The sequence below is a fragment of the Aricia agestis genome, chromosome 17, assembly GCF_905147365.1.
Source record: "Aricia agestis chromosome 17, ilAriAges1.1, whole genome shotgun sequence".
Lineage (NCBI taxonomy): Eukaryota > Metazoa > Arthropoda > Insecta > Lepidoptera > Lycaenidae > Aricia > Aricia agestis.
Genome location: NC_056422.1, coordinates 5,735,219 through 5,759,182, shown reverse-complemented (window position 1 = coordinate 5,759,182; position 23,964 = coordinate 5,735,219). Strand labels below are relative to the sequence as shown.

Below are 23,964 nucleotides of genomic sequence, written 5' to 3'. Positions count from 1 at the left end.
TCTGTTTGTTCCCTGCTACCTGCCTGCGATTTTGAAGGGACTATTTTTGGCACGTAGCTGATGTAGAAAGCTGATGTAAGAAATAACTTAGGCTACTTTTTAACCGACTTCCGAAAAGGAGGAGGATATATTTTACTTTTTTTTATTAAGGAACCTTAAAAAGGGAATTTTTTTCTCCTTTTTATTATCTTTGTTATCACATTTTGCTGACGCGGACGAAGTCGCAGGCAACAGCTAGTTTTAAATACTTTTAGTCGTTTATGGGCTTTTCGTCGACATAATATAATATGGTCGTTGTTAAGTAATTTTGTATATTAACCCACAAACAATTGTGTTGAGTTATGAACGCAGTCTTCTTCTAAACGATCAAAAAAACATGACTGCATTCATAACTCAAAAACGCTTAACAGCGTCCACTGATATCCTCATTTATCTTTTCTGTAAAATCGTATATACTAAGTACCATCTTTATCTTAGATTTCTATACACGTTATAGTTATTATAATTATACGTTAATTATGATTATTTGGATAGGAGTCAATTAGAGCATCAATTTTCATGTGGTACTTAATGTTACTTAATGTTAATGAATTGTTATTTAACTCCTGAGGAGTGATACGAGCCGTTGAAAATATAAGTGAGCAGTTTATTTAATTGGTGATTAACAAGTTAGTGCGGAAATAAACATTCCCAGTAAATGTTATGGAGTGGGTAGTTAAATAAATACTTCGTTTACAAGCAACGTTAACGTCACGCTGAAACTTCTAAACGGATTTTGATGAATTTATAATATGTATTACCCTGTCTATATATAGACAGGGTATGAGCTGAAAAAATATATTGCGGGAGAGTAAGTACCTACCATATTCTGCTTTTGTATGTATGCAATTCAGAAAAAATGAGATTGGTTCAATGTTCTCCAAAACTTCTTTTGACCAGCCTACCTAGCATACGCCAACGAGATATCTCACTCTACATGTTTTCTCGATGTTTGATGGTTTGTCTCTTCATCTCTATTCACCCTAGCATGACAAACATTTTTTCTCGCGTAGATCTGTCATCGAAATAACACATTTTTATAGAGTTTGGTCGAGATAATGTCGAGATTTTGACATTATGAACGAGTAACTACTCGTCTCATAATGTCAAAATTTAATTATCTCGAGACTGAGATATCTCGTTGGCGTATGCTAGGTAGGCAGGAAACATTCAAAAAGATAGTTTTATCATATTATGAACGGAGAGGATTTTCTGTACTCACGCAGAAATTTCGAGACTCAAATATAATGACTTACAAAAATCGTTGCAGTAGATACCAGCCATGTTCCACGACTATTATAGGAATCTTCTATGTGCAGAATATGTCCCTGGACTTACACTAAAGCGTGCGAGTAGCTCAGCTATCCATACTTCCATATCCATAGACCATATCCATCTCTTACTAATATTATAAATCCAAAAATGTGTCTGTCTGTCTGTTACCTCTCCATGCCCAAACCGCTGAACCGATTTTGCTGAAATTTGGCATGGACATATTTTGAGTCCCGGGAAAGGACATGGGTGATGGGATGCTTCTTATCCCGCGCGTTAAACGAGTTTTGGTTCAGCGGACTTGCGGGGGTCATCTAGTTTAAAATATATTGTATTTTTGTTTTAGCTTTGTGAAGAAACTTTTGTTTCATTTTGCTAGTAAACCTCTTAGAAATTCTATAATAATTCCATCACGCTACATACTGACTAGAGACATAATGTTTCTAAATGCCGAATTCCAATAACATCCACAAGGTTTATTTAGAGGTAAACAGAAGTATGATATTATCTTAATGCTTTCTTGTAACACCTTAATTCATTTATGCTGCAAGGTAAATAACCTCAAGTCCACAAAATCAAACAAGAATTAACTTTATATAATATTGTGTATTACAATATAATTTCAACAAATAATAATAAAACATAATGTTCAGTTTGATTCAATATATTTAAAGCTACTATGTCAAAATTGTATTCAAAGTTTCGCTCCGCGCATTTTTGCGTGTCCTGTAAATTTTTTGTTTTGGCAGTTAATGTTGTATACCTCTGAGGTACAGAATTGTGATTCCTGAATTTTGAATAAGTTATGAAAAGTTTGGCCACATAAATTGTGAATAGGCTATCCGACACATATCAGTAAATGGTGAAACAGGCCCTAAATCTCTCACAATACGGCCGTTAGCCTCCATAGTAAAAGCTACTATACAGTTTCCTGCGCCGGCAGCGATAGATAATTCGCTCAGCGGGATGAAAAGGCTGAATTGGTAGCAAATTGCGTTTGCCTGCACGCCGCCTGCCAGGCACTGCCTGATTCAATTCCACCTCCCATTACCTGAAGATTCCGCCTTTGACTAAATACTAAAACTATGTACAGTATCTTGAAGCGTATAAGTGGAAAACAATACACGATTTAGGGTTAATTCGGACCGCATCGCGACGCGAAGATGCATTTCTTTTGTACTGAAATTGACTTTAATTGCCTGAGATGGCTTACAAACCTGTCAAATACATTGTTTAGAAATGCATTTACGCGTCGCGTTGCGGTCTGAATTGACCCTTAGGCGAAAAAGAACCTGATAAATCCGATAAAATCGATCTTAAAAGTGGCTATTTCTATGTCACAAATGTTTATAAAGTGTCACCTAATTAGCCCTAAGGAAGTAGTTAAATATTAAAGTTTTTTTTTTGTTTTTAATGCTAATTTTTTTTATGAAATAAGGGGGCAAACGAGCAAACGGCTCACCTGATGGAAAGCAACTTCCGTCGCCCATGGACACTCGCAGCATCAGAAGAGCTGCAGGTGCGTTGCCGGCCTTTTAAGAGGGAATAGGGTAATACGGAAGGGTAGGGATGGGAAGGAAATAGGGGAGGGTAGGGAAGGAAATAAGGTAGGAGATTGGGCCTCCGGTAAACTCACTCATTCGGCGAAACACAGCGCAAGCGCTGTTTCACGCCGGTTTTCTGTGAGAACGTGGTATTTCTCCGATCGAGCCGGCCCATTCGTGCCGAAGCATGGCTCTCCCACGTAAAACGACTATAAATACCGCGTCGACCTTGAAATTTTACTCTCAACGCGCCTAAGGAAGTTTCAATTCAAAATAAAATATCTGTATTTATTCATTAAATTAAAAGATACTGTTCTCATTTATGAATACGACGAATACCTCCCAAACTCAAATGAGTCAAACCGTCATGTAACACGTTACAAAAAACAAAACATTTCTGAGCTATGGCGCTACGACGCGACGTAGAGGTGCTACGGCGTAGGCAACAGCGTAGAGGCAACAAGATTTTTTAAATAATACAATATACATTGATTACTAATTTTAACTTTTATAATTTATGTTAATATATAATAATAAAGATAAAAGAGTTGCTCATTCAAAACCAAATTGGTAAAGTTTCCGAGAAATATGGTGTGGAGAAACCAAGGAACGGCGCAATGTTATGTTATATAAATTGTATAATTTTTTTCGCAAAGTCGTAACCAACTAGCAAGATTTTACAATAACTTAACAAGTACAAGTTTGTGTTAAAAGTTCTACGGATAAATTTTCTACTTTGCATCGCGGTAATAAAATAAATAAAATAAAATAAAATATCTTTTTATTCAAAATGGGTATCATGATACACTTTTTGAAAGTCGAACGAAGAAACTACGTTGCCTACCAATAATAAATATGCACGGTTATGCGCATAGGGAGCCATTGCGGGCAGTATATTTAATGCAAAGGTAATCTAAGTAAAATTACTGAGACCTGCTAGTGGAAAATTACATTTCCTGGGAAGAAAACTCACAAGTTCCTTGTTAGTCAGACCCTCGGTAAGATTTCACAGAATCCTGCAGCAGAAAATATTCTATAGGAAAATTTTCCAGCACGGGTTGCAATGTAAATACAAGTTATTTTTGATAAAATATTATGTAAGGATTTAGTAGTATAAACATCAGTGCGGCATGTTTAATATTCTTTTTACAGCAGTATTTGCATATCACTGGGATCGTACATTTTTCCAAAACATATAAAAGTTTAAGCGTAGGTACTTAGCAAATTAAATTTCAGGCTTCGAGAGGTATTACCATGAGACATACACACTTTCGCTTCTTGATTCTAATTACTAATATTGGTGTATACGTGGATGCCATGCTTCGGTACGAATGGGCCGGCTCGACCGGAGAAATACCACGTTCTCACAGAAAACCGGCGTGAAACAGAGCTTGTGCTGTGTTTCGCCGAGTGAGTGAGTTTACCGGAGGCCCAATCCCCTACCCTATTCCCTTCCCTACCCTCCCCTATTCTCTTCCCTTCCCTACCCTCCCCTATTCCCTTCTCTTACCATCCCTCGCCTCCGCTATTACCCTATTCCCTCTTAAAAGGCCTCGCAACGCACCTGCAGCTCTTCTGATGCTGCGAATGTCCATGGGCGACGGAAGTTGCTTTCCATCAGGTGACCCGTTTGCTCGTTTGTCCCCTTATTTCATAAAAAAAAAAATTGTAGTGAGTCCTCGTCGTCGGTGTCAGAGTGTTTATTATTAATTTAAAAAAAAACACAGGAACAATAGAATTTAAAAGCGCGAAAGTGGGGTTGAGGAGAAATTAAAAAGTACGAATAATTTACGACGGCTCCATATTTCAGCCTAGGCGCAGGGCTGCCAACCGTAGCATTTTTTAACCGTAGCAGTGCGAAGGTGTACGGTTTGCAAAATATTTCTGAGGGCTTAAAATAAATCTGACGGTTAACGAATATCTGAGAACTAATGTAGAGTAAAAGGATTTTAAATTTAAATGTTATTAGTTGTAACTTATAATTCTATAGATGTAAACATGGTTACTAAAAGAAACATTAATACTTACTTTAAGTTAGGAGAGTAAGTAGAACTATCTAATTGGGTGAAATGTGATTTTCAATTTTATTTTTGTACTTATAAAGTAAAAAAAGTAGTCGCTATTCAAAAACGAATACAAATGCATATTATACAAAACATTCAAAAGAATTATAAATAATAAAGAAGTTATTTTGTTTAATATTTACACGATATTGTTTAATCTCTTAAATTCTCAGACAATATTCTAAAACAAATTCAAAAAAAAAAATTTAAAAGTTGTGTTTGCTGACCGTACATTAATATTGTAGAGTTGTCAGCCCTGGCTTGTAATTACGCTGATGCATTGTTTTCTCCAGTATTTCGCTTCACATCACTATTTATTAATGTTTATATGCATAGTAATAAAATTTACTTTACGGAGCTGTAATAATGTATTTATTTTCAACAAAATATTATGTATTTCTATGCCAATCACTGAGAAAATGTTTAAAATCGATTCAGTACTTTTTAACCGACTTCCAAAAACGAGGAGGTTATACGTTCGGCTGTGGTTTTTTTTATGTATGTTCAACGATTACTCCGCCGTTTGTGAACCGATTTTTGTGAATTCAAAATTTTTGTTTTGTTATATTAGGTTATGATTTAAATAATCATTTCTACTCGTGGCCCGCATTGGTCGGTACCCCGCAAAAGCTACGTCCCATAATTTTTAAATCTGTAATATCTTCGAAAATATTCATTTGAATCATATGCTGTAAAGGCTAAAGGGCCATATAGATCTATATTAAATCAGTAATGTATTTAAAACATTTAATTGAATAAAGATTAATGCCGTATTGGTTAAAATCACTTCGAAAATTAGCCATTAAATGTTATTGTGGGATATCCATGTTATATCCATGGAAAATTAGCCATTAAATGTTATTGTGGGATAAGAGATAGACATACCATCGCTAAATTTTTCTTTGTTCGCGATTCGCGTGCGCGACTTTGTTTTATACTATGTAGTGATGTATTAATTATATTATCTCCATGTTCACAAATTTATAGAGTTTCAGTTTGTCTGTTTTAAATAGTGACTGACAAATATCGAAGGTTTAGGTAGAACTTCAGAGCTGGTTACCTCCTAAAGTAACCGCGGCCGAAACTCCATAATTGCTGGTCGTTCTCACCCCTATAGGGGTCATATACAGGAAAACTTTCAGCTTTTATGAAAAGACGAAATTCTAGCTGTCGCTGGCTCTTGGGATATAATCCAAAATCTTTTTTCGCTAATGGCATAAAGGTACAAGTTGGAAGCCGGCTACATGAAGCGGCAGCAGACGACGTGTCGTCGCGACAATACTGGTTTCTGTGTATTTCTATGAAATACAGCTAGCGACACGTAGCTAGCGACACTTTTCATAGTAATACATAGAAACCAGGGGGGTGAGCCAAAATCTTTTCGTTTTCGCTTCGTTATAGAATCGCCGATGAAAATGTATGTAATAATTGACACAAGCGTTCGTTAGTATGACGTTGACGTTCGACTCGTCTAATGTCAATTCTATACATTTTGTTCGGCGATTCTATAACGAAGCGATAAATAAAAAATAAAATAAAAATTGTTTTATTTCCGAATAGATTTGTAACAAATACTTTCAGAACGTTGATGCTAATGGTGCCTACCACCGGTTCGGGAACTGTCCCGGCGAGAAGTCACATTTTTTACCAAAAAAGTGAGAAAAAATTCATCATAAAAAGATCTTGGCACACCCCCCTGTAGTGTCGCGACGACACGTCGTCTGCCGCCGCTTCAATCTTCATGTCGCCCGCTGCCAACCGGCACCTTTACACAGCACGAGTAAATAAAATTTATAAATTCCGCTGTACTTCATCGTTGAGTTCCGCCCTCCTCATCAAAACCGCCAAAATTCCATTAATATCATTCCACAGACCGGAGCATTTTACGATATCCTGATGATCCCGTTTCTACCCACAAATTCCGTTTGCCCTAAGATTTTTAACGTAAAGATAGGACTTGTCGAACAAGGTGTGTATATTTAAGGCCAGGAAAGGGGAAGGCCGATTGAATCCGGTCGAACTGACAGCAGGCCGACTTGACCGAACTCATGCACACAGCATACACAGTACACACGTGCTCAATGCTCATTGCTCATATTCTCTCATCGTTTATGGGCTAAGAATAATAAAAACTAAGGAAACGTAACTCCCATACCGTTTTAATTTTGGTTCCTTTCGAACTGTCATGTAACGTCAGCCTGATACCGCTGAAGGCCACCTAAATAATAAATATTGCAAACTAGCTGTCCCGGCAACTTTGCCATAAAAATAAAGTTTAAAAAACTAAAACCCGACTACTAAAACACGCTCTAAAAAGTACGAAACAAGAAAACAGTTTATAGGGATATGGAAATGTTTAAAGGATAGCCGTGGTCGTATGTATGCCCTTTATTATATTAATATAATATAATGAATCTGTTTTGCTCTAGGAGTTGGCATACGACCACCTTTAAACATTTCCATATCCCTATAAACTGTTTTCTTGTTTCGTACTTTTTAGAGCGTGTTTTAGTAGTAGGGTTTTAGTTTTTTAAACTTTATTTTTATTTCAATTTTTTGGGGCTAAGATTCGCTCGATCTTAAACTATCCAACTCCTCAAATGATCGAGGATCATGAGGATGTTTAACAATTTATTTGTTTCTGTTTCACTACCTGTTGCCCGCGACTTAGTCCGCGTTAGCATAGTATAATAATTTTAAAAATGGATAATTTTATTCCAAAAAAAGTGTACTAATGTTTAGTTTAGGGTACAATTATTTCACTTTTACCCTAAACTAAACATAAGTACCTTGTTTCTAAAAAAGGAGAATCAAAACTCAACATTAACGATGCGATAACACTTCCACGAGGGAGGGGGGGCACAGCCTCCCCAAGTTCCAGCCAAGCCCTCCATATAGGTAATTAAATGATAGTCAAAAGCATGTGGAGGACATGGTAATTAATTAATGATACTCAAAAAGTGTATGTTTAGTTTAGGGTACAACAATTTCACTTTAATTTATAACTTCGTTCCTATCAAAACTCAACACTGACAACGCGACAACATTTCCAGATGGGGGAGGTTTGGTACAGGCCAGAGGCGAAGCCCCTCACACCATAATATGTATTTTGTATAGTATTGTATTGAAGTGATTTATGAATTCTTGCAATTATCAGGTGATTGCTCGTAAACCCGTGAGAAATTGATAATAATGTTTACATATTTGAAATGTGCGAAATGGGCTCTTTCTTTTGATACCCCACACGAAATTGTCAGGAAAAATATTTTTTTTTCTTCTTTACTTTCAGTCCCCTAGATAGTGCTACAGTCGATTTAACGTGATGTCATGTGGCCTATAACCAGCGGACAGTCAAGAGGCTTCTAACGACACCTCATTTGTCCAAATGCGTTAAGTAGTTTTAAAGTTACGAGGGAACAGATGAATATCCATATCCACATACATACATACAGGTCAAAATCATAACCCTCCTTTTTGCTTCGCCGTAGTCGGGTAAAAATGATTTTCCCTGTTTTCCTGCTTTTCTCTTGAATTTTTTTTCAGATTTTTTTTCTGTAGACCTCACGAAGCCCGAGATCTTTCCAACGAATGCAAACCCGTGGAAATCGGTTCGTGCCTTCTGTAGTTATGGCGTCAGGAAGGAAAACACGACTTATTTTTATATAATTACATGTATTGAAAATGTGTACCTAGTACACATTTTTGACAAATGACAAGTATTGTAGAACATGTTTTTTGACGGAGTTACTTTTCTTTAGTTTTTATTATTCGTTGTTTATGGGGGATACCCTGTTCGGTATCCCATCTGTTGATGATAATCGTAATTTTGTCTGTTACGACTTACGCATAGTGATGAGCAAATTTGGTGTTGCTTATTTTGCAAGGCTAAGACCAATTTTGCTCTTCACTAGTTACCAAATAACACTGCAATCAGGCCTCATGATCTAAGAATGATGTCTTATGTGTCCAGTATAAGACAGCAAAGTTTATCGAATGCATATTTGCTAAAGAACTTGCCTACTCAGTCAAGTTACTTTCTATAGTTTCGATGACGAAACTAGAATTCAAACTGGTGCCTTACTCCCGAAACTGATATCGATTTCGATTTTCGATTTCAACGGTTTTTTGACACTTTAGACATCTAAAATATGTGTCTAAAAATGTAATAAAACCGTTGAAATCGGAATCGATATCAGTTTAAGGTTTGAGTATGATATTAAAAAAAATTTAAAAATATATAAAAATACAATAAATATAGCATCCGTTATAAGAGCCTGTCCACACGGCGCGTTGCGTCAGCATTGCGTCGATGCAGCGATGCCGTTGCATTGTTTTACATACAAATAACCAAGGTGTTCACACGGCGCGCTGCGTCGTGACGGTAGCGCCAGAGTAGACAGAATTATATCTATTGTGGCAGCGCGCAACGCACATATGACGGACAGCAGCCCCCGAGACGAAGCGGGAGGGGGTGTTGACGTTAATGCTGTCCGTTATGTGTGCGTTGTGACGACGCAGCGCGCCGTGTGAACACTTTGGTTAATTGTATGTAAAACAACGCAACGGCAGCGCTGCGTCGACGTAACGCTGACGCAACGCACCGTGTGGACTGGCTCTTATTTCAAATGACAAAACCTACACATTTCGTTTTCGAAATTCGTTGTCACTTATCGTCATCGTATGTATAGCTTAATCAGGGTAAGTTCGGACACAGGGTAAGTCCGGATAACTCAAGTTAACGCTTAATTAAACTACAGTTTGCGGTTGCAGTGCAGTATGGCGCCAGGCAAAAAGACAAACACTAATTTAGTGATATGTTTAATTATCCGGACTTACCCTGTGTCCAAACTTACCCTGATTACTTGTATCTAAGTACTCTCAACATAAAAGCCACGAATCACAATCTACTTTATACCAAAGGACGCCATTTTGACAATAAGACAATAATTTTCGGTCATTCAATAAGTTGACAAACTTCTAGGCCCCTGATCGGTCGCGAATCTCCGAGCGATCCTTCGCCTTAAATTATGCACAGTCTTGAATCTTAATTGTTATCAATATTGACATTGTCTGCTTTATGCTTGTCAAAGTTTCATTAATTTCTGTTGGAAAACGAAATTTACGAGATTTATCATGTTTGAATAATCTCGATTACATTATATTTCTCAGTTTGTATTGTACTTTAAACATTTGTATTTAGTTTAAGGCGGGGATAAACCCCAATTTGTTATTCCGCGACCTCCGGTTTACCTAGTTCCAATATAATAACGAAGTTTTAAAAAATATGAGGTATAAAGCACAATATTTAAAATACCTTAAACCATGAACATTTTAATAAAACGTAATACTTTGGCTGTAATTAATTTACAAACTCACCTCCGATAAAAATCTATTTCATCGAAATATAAGTATTAAATAGGATAATTATACATTTTATTTGAATAAATTGTTAGTAAACCTATATTAAAAATTCTTTAACCGAACAATTTTGTTTCTTAATGTTTATTTCCAAAGATATTTAAAAAAAACATGAAAAATAGAGAAAATCCGCTAGAGTGACTTCAGTTTTATGCTAAGCTAAAATGAATCTTATTGCGATACGTATACGCTTGGTCTTTGGTTGTGTGCAAAGTTATAGTTTTGGATTGAGATTAATCCCCGCCTTAAGTAGCTCTAACAATTTGTATCTCACCATGTATTATAATGAATACTGAATAAATAAAAGGCCCCCAACTACGAATAATAAAAACTAAGGAAGAGTAACTCCGTCAAAAAAAGTGCACCAAAAGGCTACAAAATGTGACCCGAATACATGCATGTTTATGCATGTGTTCGGTACACATTTTTCGTGTAATATACTCGAATGACATTCAACCAGGTTGACATGACAATTTTGTCAAACTCATTTTACAGTTTGTTTACATAGGTTTGTTTACCTACTTTTTTCGTAGCTTTTTACAATATTTTTTTTGTTAAAATGCCTAAATGACCTGTGAAATGGTGTAGAAGTCATACAGATACGACTTTTAATACAGGAATAACCTTTCATCTGTAAGTGAATTGTTTAAAATTATGCTTAAATTTCTTGTATTTTTGTCGACCCAAAAAAGATGTTTTTTTAAGTTGGATGCTAGGGTATTTGCATAAAATTAAGCTGGTCTCTTTGTGTTTGTCTTATTAAATTTACATGTTATTCTAAAAGTGCAATAATCAAAAAATAATTTAATTACAAAATTTTTACAAAGTCGCCATGGACAATGTTATGCAAGATGTAACAATTTAATCATAAAGGAAATTTTATACATACTAAATGGGTTATAAGATGATATGGGTATTCTCATATTTCTTGCTACGGATTTTTTTACAACAAAACAAAAAAAACATAATGTAATAAATTACGTTCAATCGACAAAAACAAATACCTACCTAAGTATTTCCTTTAATATTGTAAATGAACAAAAATAAAAAAAACTGCTAACTGTTATTAAAATATTATATTAATTGTGAGTTATAAGTACAAAATTTACGTAAGTTTTTAATTTCAATTCTGTAATAATTAATCACATAGATTTTTGTAATCTGAAAACGTCTTCTCTAGGTGCTCGGATAGTTCGCCAGATTCGCCCGAGTCGTACAAGGTTTGTTCATAATTATTACATGTATATTATAATTATTAACGATGTCTTAAGTATTAGAGGAAAATGTTTGATTTTAAAATAATAATTATGTCCTCGTTTCTTCGTGATAGTAGATGTGCTTGGTGTGTACTGCATAATACTATCCGCTTTTGACAATCATTTGTTTCATAACTATGACAATGACAATAACCGCGCAGGCTGTCGTCCGGCGCGCAATATTATGATACGTTACCTGGGATACGACCTTGGCGAAAATCTGAATTGTCATATTTTAGTGTTCGAAAAGGAGCCAAATTTAAAACGGTTGAAGTATGGGAATTACGTTTCCTTAGTTTTTATTATTCGTTTTCGTAGGCCCCCAAGTACATGCCACGGGCGACCCACATGGTAAGTAAATGATATTCAAAAAGTATATGTTTAGTTTAGGGGACAATAATTGAAATTATACGATTCCCGCGCGATAAACGATTTATGGCGCAACGGAGTTGCGGGCGACATGTAGCTATTTTTAAACGACTTCAAAAAAAGGAGGTTGTCTCTTCGGCCGTTATGTATGTAATATTTCCAGAACTACCCAGTTTTCGTAGAGTTGATAGTTAGTCTTTATCAGTGTATAAATGTGCTGAATTTCAAAAGTGTATGCATGTTTTTATGTTTGTGTTTGCATATCTCTCTCTACAAGTCCGATTAAGTAATTCTTAGGTACTTATTGTTCAACTTATGGAATACTGCAGTCTGCGAGTTTCACCAAAATCGATTCAGTAGTTTTTGAGATAGGGAATTTTACATCTCAATTACACGTACAAGTTTGAAGTTGGTTTAATCTTTTTAAAATACTATTATATACTGTATGTATCGCTTGTAAGCCGCAAATATTTATGTAAGTACCATCGAAGAAATTGATTGCTAGGCAGTTGAAAGACCAACGTCATTTGGTCGGAACATAATATCATAATATTAATAGGTACGCGAACGAAAAACTTTGTAACCCTTTTTACGAAAAATGGGGACAGACTTCAACCATAAATAAAAGAGTATAATTCGTATGTATTCGCTTGTCACTCAAAAATATACAGTCATTTCTCATGTGTGTGTGTGTTGTAGTGTGTGTAATGTTTTATTTGTTAAAAAAATGTATGATAAAAGCATAATTTTAAAATAATATTAGTTCGATGCACTCCTTCACCATATAAACTATAAAATAGTGCAAAATTTCATGCACCTACGTTTCCCCATTTTTCGTAAAAAGGGTTACAAAGTTTTTCGTTCACGTATTAATATTATGATAAGATTCAATGTTAATAATTGTGATCTGTCGGCTGGGTTTGACGTAACGCGACCAAACTATGTAGGTCCCCCATCTGCCTAGGAATCAACTTCTCTGATAGTACATTGTACACGGATACATCAAATAAAACCTCGTGGGATGTTTCAATAAACTCGAAGTATTGTGCTGGGCATTATCGAACCATAGCGGTGAAACACATTACTCCCCTTCTATTATGTCGGTATTACGTGACGCAGCTACTGATAGGGGAGGACGAGTCCCTTTGTGAACTAAATATAGATACTTTATAGACTAGTAACCTGGGAAACGACGAGATTTATTTAAAAGGAAGAAAAACAAGATAGCTTATGTAGGGTGAAGACTGAGACTTAGCTTGGTGGTTTTTTCCTGTCAAAGTGAGAAAAACGTTAAATCAAAATACCGTATTGTTAAGATTGAGATTTAGCTAGGTGTTTTTTTTCTCTCTCTCATGGAAATGTTTACAGCCGCTGCCGAGAAGCAAATATTATTAAAAAAATACACAAAAATGTCACGTTTAAAGTATAAAATGATGTCGCAGCCGTCTAGTCGAAAAAGTGATCAAGTTCGACAACTGGGTCGTAGAAGAGTTTTGTAGAATTATAATATCACGTTAAAAAGCCTAGCCTAGCCTGAAAATATTTTTCACTTGTTTGTACCTAGGTACGAACGCTTCAATCCGATTTTTAATATTTTACTGCCACACATAAAAAGGTAACACTGTGTTAATGTAAATAATAAAGAGTTATGTTTAACCTCACAATTTTTTATCAAGCAATTTTGCTAACGATACGTACAGCAAGTAAATATAATATAGCTGCACAGATGAGTCTTGAAATGGCTTCAGATGTGGCCTCAACTTCATAATTAAACTTTAATTAAAGCATTTGTCAATTCAAACGCTATTCGTAATACTTGGTAAGTTAACTTTGATATCGCTTGTGTCTTAGTAACATCAGAGGGGGGTATTTCAGTTTATTTATACTTTTTTACGAGTTGGCCTATTATTTTTATCATAATAGGTCCAAAATATATTTAATCGATTCTTCCAAATCTTATTAGTAGGTACTTAGTGCTTTTAACATTCAATTGTTAAAATCAACTGTGTAAAAAAATATTTAGGGCTGACTTAATTTGTTGCGATGCTTTCTAAGAAAGGTTAGGTTAGTTAAACTTCAGAAAAAAATAACTGTTTTTTTAAATAATTTAAGTAGTTAAGCAGTCGAAAACAATGATTATTTCAGGGTGCTGGAAATACATTCAAAGAAGGTTTCACGTTTTCCGTTTGTGATTTACGAATTCGTTTTCCGTATTCGGAAATCCGAATGCATGTAATCAGTAGAAAATACATCTGCCGTCTGCCGCACACGTTCGTTTTTTTCCGTACGGAACGTATCCGCACGTACGTTTCGTAGTGTAAGGAGCGCGTTCGTGCGTGAGAAAAAGAAACGTGCGCGCTAGTCTCACGGAATTCCGAAAACGGAAAACGTACGTATGCGGCCAGCTTTAAGACCACAAAATTTCCAAAAAAATAAATTAACGATGGTATTTAGGGTTAAGTGACCCTTATGTACACGTATTAATTTAAGCCCAAATGCTCGGTGGGCCGAACAAATTGATTATTAGGTCGGTTAGGTCCTGCCCTGAATATTGTTCAGGGGAGCATCTAAAGGGTTTTCCGAGACGATAATATTACGTATATCTAGCAGCTTTGTATATCCAGGATTTCAATAGATATACCATAATTACTTTGCATTGTGTTGCCGGCCTTCTGCGTAAAAAGTTCTTGTTGTGGAGCTGACTTCGTATAATTAAGTACTTCAGAAACGAAGACAATTTTCAAAGCTTCTTGTAAAAGCTGACTAGCAGCACTTGCATTTAATCGCGTTTGTCATACAAAATACAGCAAAAAGATAAGCTTTTTAAAAGCCTTGTAGCATATGTTGTATCTCGTAAGCTTAATCTTACATTCTACATTTATCCGCCTAAAGAAGCTTCAACTTAAGTAGAATGCTCTCGAGCTACTGTTTATTAAGTTTCCACTGTGGTTTATAGCTAATTACAAGCTCAGTAACGAGTTTTCGAGTAGATTAGTTTAGTTGTACGCTGTACAGTGTTGCAATACAACACTGAACTACCTCGTTTCTACAAAATATGGCTCAGGCTGGTGTAGCTTGCTTGAGAAGCTGTGACTTTATAATATTATAAAGATATTTAGTTACATTATTTAGTTTATATGTATAATAGCATAATAATTATATATTGTGTTCAATAAAAAACAAGGGGTTGAATAAAAATCAATTGCAGAAGCATACATTTTTGACCGCGGTAAAAAAAGAAATATTACATTTTTAGAGAACGCTAACAGTTGACTTACTCTCAAAAATCTTACCAATTTCGATAAGTTCACGTGTCCTACCGCAAGTTCAACATTTTTTTCCCATCCTAAAAGTATGCACAAGCGGACTGCCTTTCCACCAGAGCTGAGTGGAGCTGTGTTGCGAGGAATGTGTTTTTGAAAACCAATAGAATCGCTTCATTGACATGACTTTGCCATGACATCGCTCAGAGCGGCGATGCTATTGGTTCTCAAAAACACATTCCTCGCAACACAGCTCAGCGTTTCCACCATAGCTCAGCTCAGCTCTGGTGGAAACGCAGCCATAGGTAGTAAACGCAGCAATAGGTAGTTTTATAAAAAACTACCTATAATATCTCAAATCCACGAGCAAAAGCTAAAGTGCCTGATAGACGTACGAACTTAGGCCCGTATAAATAGTCAGTACTTAAGATGCGACCCGGTCCCAAGACGCGGTTCGGCTTTGTGATTGGTCAAAATTTTGACAGCCAACCAATCACAGAGCCTGAACCGTGTCTTGAGACCGAGATGCATCTTGAGTACTGACTATTTATACGGGCCATAAAGTACGCGGGTTTTAAGTTCGCGAACTTACTCGGCTCGCGTCGGTGACACACGAGAATCGCTCACATTGGATTACCATGCCCCCTGGCTCGTGGCTCGTGGCTCTTTGCTGACACACAAGCGATTAAGATCGTCGAGCCATAAGTCCGCGTACTTACTCGCACGTGTGTCACCCCCTTAATGTGTCACAACATCACACGTAAAATGTACAGAGGTAATTTAATATTTGTTTACATTAAATAATTTCCCAGTAAAATATTTTCGCATTTCATAAGGAGAATAATAAAAATCATCCCCAACACCCGAATTGCTTTTGAGGAAATAATAAAAACCCACACATAATTAGGTATGTTTCTGTCGTATATTTTTATGAATCATATCTTTGAAGGATTTTTCTCGTGTGATGTCTTTATCAAAATTCTGACAGTTTTTCTTTCAACGAATGCCCAGGATATGTTGTTAAATTAACGAGAACAAAGGTTTAAAAAACACTGCTCTAAAGTCTTCTCGGCTTTTAAGAACAGTGTTTTTCAACCTTTTTTATAATGCGAACCCCGATGGCCGATGGTATGAATGAATACTCCGCGAGTCTCTTACTATCATGATATCCAAGTTCTCATTCTCTAGTTCATTACATAAAAAATCTTAATACATGTTTAACTTTTAGTATTGATATGCTAATTATTTGCAAGCATAGGCATGTTTATCACAGAAATTTAATCTAAAACAACAAAAACAGGAATTTGCAAGCAGAAGCGTAGCGTGCCTTATGGCGGCCCCAAAACGTGGGGCCGTCGTAAGACACGCTACGCTTCTGCTCAAACAAATTTTGGAGGCCCTTAGGAAAATCAAAACTTCTTAAAAAATTAAAAAATCGCACAGGGTGTTGCCAACTCTTGAGCTCACGCTTTACGCGAGTAACAAAGGGATTGCTTTTTAGGGTTCCGTAGCCAAATGGCAAAAAACGGAACCCTTATAGATATGTCTGTCTGTCTGTCTGTATGTCTGTCTGTCTGTCTGTCTGTCTGTCTGTCTGTCCGTCCGTATGTCACAGCCACTTTTCTCCTAAACTATAAAAGTTATACTATTGAAACTTGGTAAGTAGATGTAGTCTGTGAACCGCTTTAAGATTTTGATACAAAATTGGAAAAATTATTGGAAATTTTAGGGGTCTCCATAGATACAACTGAAACAAAAAAAAATTTTTTCATCTAACCTATGCGCGTGGGGTATTTATGGATAGGTCTTCATAAATCATATTAAGGTTTCTAATATAATTTTTTTATAACCTGAATAGTTTGCGAGAGAGACTCTTCCAAAGTGGAAAAATGTGTGTCGTCCCCCCCCCCCCCCCCTCTAACTTCTAAAGCATGATAAGTCTAAAAAATATATATGATGTACATTACTATAAAAACTACCAACGAAAATTGGTTCGAACGAGATCTAGCCAGTAGTTTTTTTTATACGTCATAAATGGTAAACCTTAATTTAACTTTCATTAAATCAACTGAAATATGAAAATAAATTAAAAACCTCTTAATTTCATAAAAATAAACCTTATTGCTGCTGCGGAACCCTTCATGGGCGAGTCCAACTCGCACTTGGCCGGTTTTTTTATTATTATTAAATAAGGGGCAAACGAGCAAACGGGTCACCTGATGGTAAGCAATTACCGTCGCCCATGAACACTCGCAACATCCGAATAACTGCAGGTGCGTTGCCGGCCTTTTAAGAGGGAATACGCTCTTTTCTTGAAGGTTTGCAGGTCGTATAGGTCCGGAAATACTGCTGGTGACAGTTCGTTCCAGAGTTTTACAGTGCGCGGCAGAGAGTTACGCGAAAAACGCACTGTGGAAGACTGCCACTCATCAAGGTGATGTGGATGGTATGTTTTTCGCGTGGGACGATGGCGATGGTATGATTGTTGCAGGTGGTATGATTCCGAACAATTCCTCAGAGCACTCCCCGTGATACAACCGATAGAGGATGCAGAGTGAAGCTACATCTCGGCGAAATTCCAGGGGGTCCAAGCTGTTTGAAACACTATGGCAGTCAACAATTCGAGCGGCCCTTCGTTGAATACGATCCAGAGGGAGCAGTTGGTATTGTATTTTGGCGCCCCTGCCCAGAGATGAGAACAATATTCCATATGAGACCAAACCTGCGCCATGTAGAGTTGTAGGCGTTGGTCCGGACTGGACGGACGGAGCGTATTACACTATCATTTGTAAAAAATAGGGAAGTTTTTATTAATTTTAACATACTAAAATTGAGGGCCCCCATGGCCCCGGGGCCCCGTATAATTGATACGGCAGATATGGATGTAGCTACGCCCCTGTTTGCAAGGAAAACGCTGAAGCTGCTAACCTTCGGCGCGTGTCACAGCTAAGGAAAGGGAAGGAAACAATATGACAAAATCTATTCGGAATATAATTGGATAAATTATGTTTAATTTTCCTTGAATGTATTTAGGTATACATTCAAGGACATTTTCTTGTCTTTCTGATTTAATTCTTTTGTAATAACCACAACAGACTGTACTAATAAGTGGCTCCAGTTATTTCCGACTTCCGAGAATAAGTTATTAGTAATTATAATATGACCAAGTTTAGAAGTATGTCAAATTGTCAATTGACTAGAAGTACTACTATTTTTATACAGATTATTGAACAAAAAGTTTAATAGTGCCTAAATATAATTTTTTAATTAATATTTGCCTCCCCCTTTTTAATTTATAGTTATGGTATGTTTTATAGCCGGGGTCCCACAGACGTATTGCAATTTGCAGGTGGTTGTGTGACAATTATATGTGCTAGGTGGTTAAGGGATATATTTATTTGTATAATACTAAAAACAAAATGTTTTTACTCCTATTTTCTATTATCAAGGCACGCGGCGAGCGCGTAACAGCCACTGTACAAGGCGCGCTGATATGAATGTTATTTTAATGTTCTTAACGTCGATATTCGTACTGACAGACATCGACCTGCTTATTTTAGGGATTACTGGGCCTTAAGAGGTCTCATTAAATTCGTCTTAGTCGTTATACTCGTGAAAGAAACACTGGGTACATCAGAGCATCCATACTCCATAATATTATAAATGCGAAAGTGTGTCTGTCTGTCTGTCTGTTACCCCTTCACGCCCAAACCGCAGAACAATTTTTGAGAAATTTGGTATAGATATACTTTGAATTCCGCAAAACGACATAGGATACTCTCCATGCCGGAAAAATGTACGGTTCTCGCGCGATAAACGAATTTTGGCGCAACGGAGTTGCGGGCGTCATCTAGTCTATAATAATTGGTTATTTTTAGGGTTCCGTACCTCAAAAGGAAAAAACGGAACCCTTATAGGATCACTTTGTTGTCCGTCTGTCCGTCTGTCAAGACCCTTTTTCTCAGGAACGCGTGGAGGTATGAAGCTGAAATTTATATCAATTACTCAGGTCTACTGTCCCTTGAAGCTGTGAAAAAATCAAACTTCTAAGCCAACGCAATCAAAAGATACAGCCGTTTATGCCGCAAATTTTCGACACTTGCAAGGGAATCAAAACCTACAGGGTGCTTCCCGTGAACTCAGAATCTTGAAATTTGGTACGAAGCAACGTCTTATAGCATAGATAAAGGAAAAATTACGAAAACCATAAATTTTTAGTTACATCACATAATATATTTTTTTTTAATAATTTTAAACTTACTACCCATTTCCTCATAAACGCGTAGAGGTATTAAATTGAAATTCATACCAAATACTCAGGTCTATAATACCTTTAAGCTGTCGGAACCCTCGGTGCGCGAGTCCGACTCGCACTTGGCCGGTTTTTTTTCACATCATGTGTTCAAAAGGTTATAAAATATAAATTAAAATTATAATATTATGGTTCTCGTTAAGTATTTGTGTCCTAACCCACAATTTTTTGTGTTCAATTTTGAATGCAGTCTTGTTCAAAATCATCTAAAGAACGTGATTGCATTCATAGCTCAATACGTATTTTTCTTTGTGGGATGATATAATTATAAATTTCGTATCGTATCCAACGAAGGGACGCTCGAATTGTTGACTGTCATAGTGTTTCAAATAGCTTGGACCCCTTGGAATTACGCCGAGATGTAGCTTCACTCTGCATCCTCTATCGGTTGTATCACGGGGAGTGCTCTGAGGAATTGTTCGGAATCATACCACCTGCAACTTTTCGCCATCGTCCCACGCGAAAAATATACCATCCTCATCACCTTGATGAGTGGCAGTCTTCCACCGTGCGTTTCTCGCGTAACTTTCTGCCGCGCACTGTAAAACTCTAGAACGAACTGTCACCAGCAGTATTTCCGGAACTCTACGACCTGCAAACCTTCAAGAAGAGAGCGTATTCCCTCTTAAAAGGCCGGCAACGCACCTGCAGCTCTTCTGATGCTGCGAGTGTCCATGGGCGACGGTAGTTGCTTTCCATCAGGTGACCCGTTTGCTCGTTTGCCCCCTCATTTCATTTAAAAAATATATAGTGCAAAACGCTACAAGTTCACCACAACACTACATCACTCTCCATCATGGTGACAACACACTGACTCATTTTAATTAAACAATTCATTTCATCATTTGTACTCATTCCGTAACCTATTAATAACGGCTGCCTTGACAACGATATTGTTCATAAACATTATATAATTGAAACTTGGTGAAATAGTGCAAAAATATAGCGTTTTTCAGTAACCACGGTTTGCCGTTTACTATTTTGGTGATTTGACTCTTTACTTATAGTGCTTTTATAAAAGCGTTGGAATCTATAATATAGATTATAAATATATAAAACTCAAAGGTGACTGACTGACATGGTGATCTATCAACGCACAGCCCAAACCACTGGACCGATCGGGTTGAAATTTGGCATGCAGGTAGATAGTATGACGTAGGCTTCCGCTAAGAAAGGATTTTGATCAATTCTACCTCAAAGGGGTTAAAATTGGGGATGAAAGTTTGTATATAATAATACTTCTTAACGCGAGCGAAGCCGCGGGCAAAAGCTCGTTTAAATATAATCCATACTAATGTATGTAATCTCTGTCTGCCTATCTGTCTGTCTGTCTGTCAGTCTGTCAGTCTGTCTATCTGTCTATCTGTCTATCTGTCTATCTGTCTGTTACCTCTCCACGGCCAAACCACTTAACCGATTTAGCTGGGTAGGGATATACTTTGAGTTGCGTGAAAGTATATAATATGATACTTTTTATCCCGGAAAAATGTACGGTTCCTGCACGACAAACGAATTTTAACGCAACGAAATTGAGAGCATCAACTAGTATGTAAGTACATAAATCCATTAAAATAGAAAGTAAATAATATCTGTAATACAATAATATGAATTGATGCCATCGAAAAAGTATTCCTCTTAACCTATTTATTATAACTATGTGTGCTTTTGCCTCAACTATAAGCAATCACATGACATCTAATCCTTCCTATGTTTACCTCAACTCCAAGCTTATGTATGTCAAGTGTTAGACTACTTGCTACTAATATAAGACAGAATATTTACGTTCTATATGGCAACATCGAGTCTACTAAGAAATCTTTATACCTAGACCAGTGTTTTTCAACCTTTTTAATGATGTGAAAAAATATTTCGCGACTAACCTCCTTATCAACCCCCAGAGGGTCGCACCCACAAGTTGGAATACACTGATCTAGACCGTCCTACTCTAAGAAACTTCTACCTTCCATCTGATTAACTTCTTTGGGGGTGACAAGACATATTTAGTTTGTAAGTCTTTCTGAGATCATATCAAAGGGTTCTCGTGGTTGGTTACAACTTGATCCTGGTGACACAGGAGGTGCAGTGGTGGGATTGTTTGGTGGAATAATTGCTCGTAAACAACCACTTGTTTATGGCCATGGCCCATGGTTGATCTAAGATATAAGACGTAAAACACTTATAAAATACGAGATGAAGCCCACAACTCCGTTGCGCTAAAATTAGTTCGCGCGGAAACCGTACATTTGCTCGGAATAAATAGTTAAGGGGGCAAACGAGCAAACGGGTCACCTGATGGATAGCAACTTCCGTCGCCCATGGACACTCGCAACATCAAAAGAGCTGCAGGTGCGTTGCCGGCTTTTTAAGAGGGAATAGGGAAGAATAAGGAAGGGAAATATTGAAGGATAGGGAAGGGAATAGGGTAGGTGATTGGGCCTCCGGTAACTCACTCGGCAAAACACAGCGCAAGCGCTATTTCACGCCGGCTTTCTGTGAGCCCGTGGTATTTCTATCTCTGCATACCCAGCAGAATCGGTTTAGCGGTTTGGGCGTGAAGAGGTGACAGACAGACGGACACACTTTCGCATTTACAATATTATTAGTATGGATCTCTATGAGAGACATCATTTTAAGTGGTGACAATTTCTGTGACATAATAAATTTAATTGAATCTATAAGCGTATGTGGGACGTTTATTAATCTAATGTTAGCTTATCATTAATAGGACGTTGAACTCTAAATAATACATTAACAGTCAATCATTATGACTGATCCAATGTGACTTTTTTGATTTGCTTCTGTATAGTTCTTGTTCTTTGGTAAAAGTTATTAGAACCAAGAACTGTTTTAAAGGTATTTTTTTCAGCAGTATACTCGTATAACTCTTAAGTAGCATTGTTAATTGGTTTATGTTGTGTTAGCCGATTAAAAGCGATAGTGAGTCGATAAACTTCTGTCAAGAACGCCAGAAACTGGTCATAAATGGTGACCTCATATCAATAGGCTCATGATGTGGACTGTATCCACATCATTCGATTCTTGTCTGTATCATACATACATTATTAGTATATAGCGAAAAATTGTGAAAGGAGTTGTTGCAAGCTCGATTTTGGTCAGATTTAAAACTGTTTTATTATTACTAGTTTATCCTATATACTATATAATATCTTTAAACGAGCAATTCTTGTATATTATATATAATTGGAATCTCGGAATCAGCTCCAACGATTTTCATGATATGGGGTTTCGGGGGCGATAAATCGATCTAGCTAGGAATAATTTTTAGAATGTCATTTTATTCGTGTTTTATCGAATACCGAGCAAAGCTCGGTCAAATAGCTAGTAGCTAGTAATATTATAAATGCAAAAGTGTGTCTGTCTGTCTGTCTGTCTGTTACCTCTTCACGCTCAAACCACTAAACCGATTTTGCTGAAATTTGGCACGGAGATACTTTGAGCCCCGAGAAAGGACATAGGATAGTTTTCATCCCGGAAAAATGTACGGTTCCCGCGCGATAAATGAATTTTGGCGCAACGGAGTAGCGGGCATCATCTAGTCAAACATTTCTAGCAGGAAATTGAATAGGCTCATGATTTGACCGAAGCATAAACCTCCTTTTTGGAAGTTTTTATTGGCACTGAATATCCTAAATTGTATATTTAATTTGGACATGAAAGGAGGTTTATAAGGCCGGTATACACTTTACTGCCTACGCATGAATCCTTTATTTGTTTTCCTTATGTCCATAAATAAAAATTATTTACTTTAGTTGCTGATGCGTAGGACTGTTTAGTGTGTTCTTAGCTTTGTCTGAGGTCCTAGAATTCTTGAGATATAAAATGTGACCTAGTGATCTTCGCTAGGAACTCATAATGACTATTAAAATATTTGGTAGATAGATAAAGGTAAGTATAATACACTTTAGATTAACCGGTAGGTATATTAGGTAACATCTCCGCTCTCGACACTTAGACCCACACTAGGTATTATTTAAATACTAATCGATATAAAAAAACACTCACCGCAAAGAAGACTTTCACTATCGTCTTAGATATCCAAAATCACTTATTGTTTTTTTTTTCCACTCGTTTCAAAACACAATCCGAATTAAAGTACACTTTCATTCAATCCACACTTGAAGTTCGTATACCAAGTGGTTATTCAATCATTTCTTGTCAACCTTGGAGTAGCCGGCGACGGAGCCACCCCGCCGGTCGGACAGAACTGGGGTTGAAAACGGGAAAATATCAAGCCTCGACCGGGCTTGTGGAAATAGCGGGAAGGACGTTCGCTCTCTACCCGTCTCGCTTCGCTTATGGCGCCCGACGCGCGTCAGAGCGAGCGAGCCTATCCCCGATGACGTGTCTCCAGTCTAGCGAACTAGGCCGAGTTTTCCCGAACTCGCCCGATTAGAAGCCTCACATTAG

At 37.0% G+C, this 23,964-nt stretch overlaps 1 protein-coding gene across 1 annotated transcript in view; it reads right to left on the bottom strand.

Annotated features, from left to right (window-relative positions):
- LOC121735455 (probable G-protein coupled receptor CG31760) overlaps nt 1-23,735 on the bottom strand; it is a 107,631-nt gene extending 83,896 nt beyond the window's left edge. The window contains exon 1 of the mRNA XM_042126292.1: nt 23,560-23,735. The gene's annotated coding sequence lies outside the window, so the exon portion shown is untranslated. The remainder of the gene's footprint in view (nt 1-23,559) is intronic.
- Between the last annotated feature and the right edge of the window lie 229 nt (nt 23,736-23,964).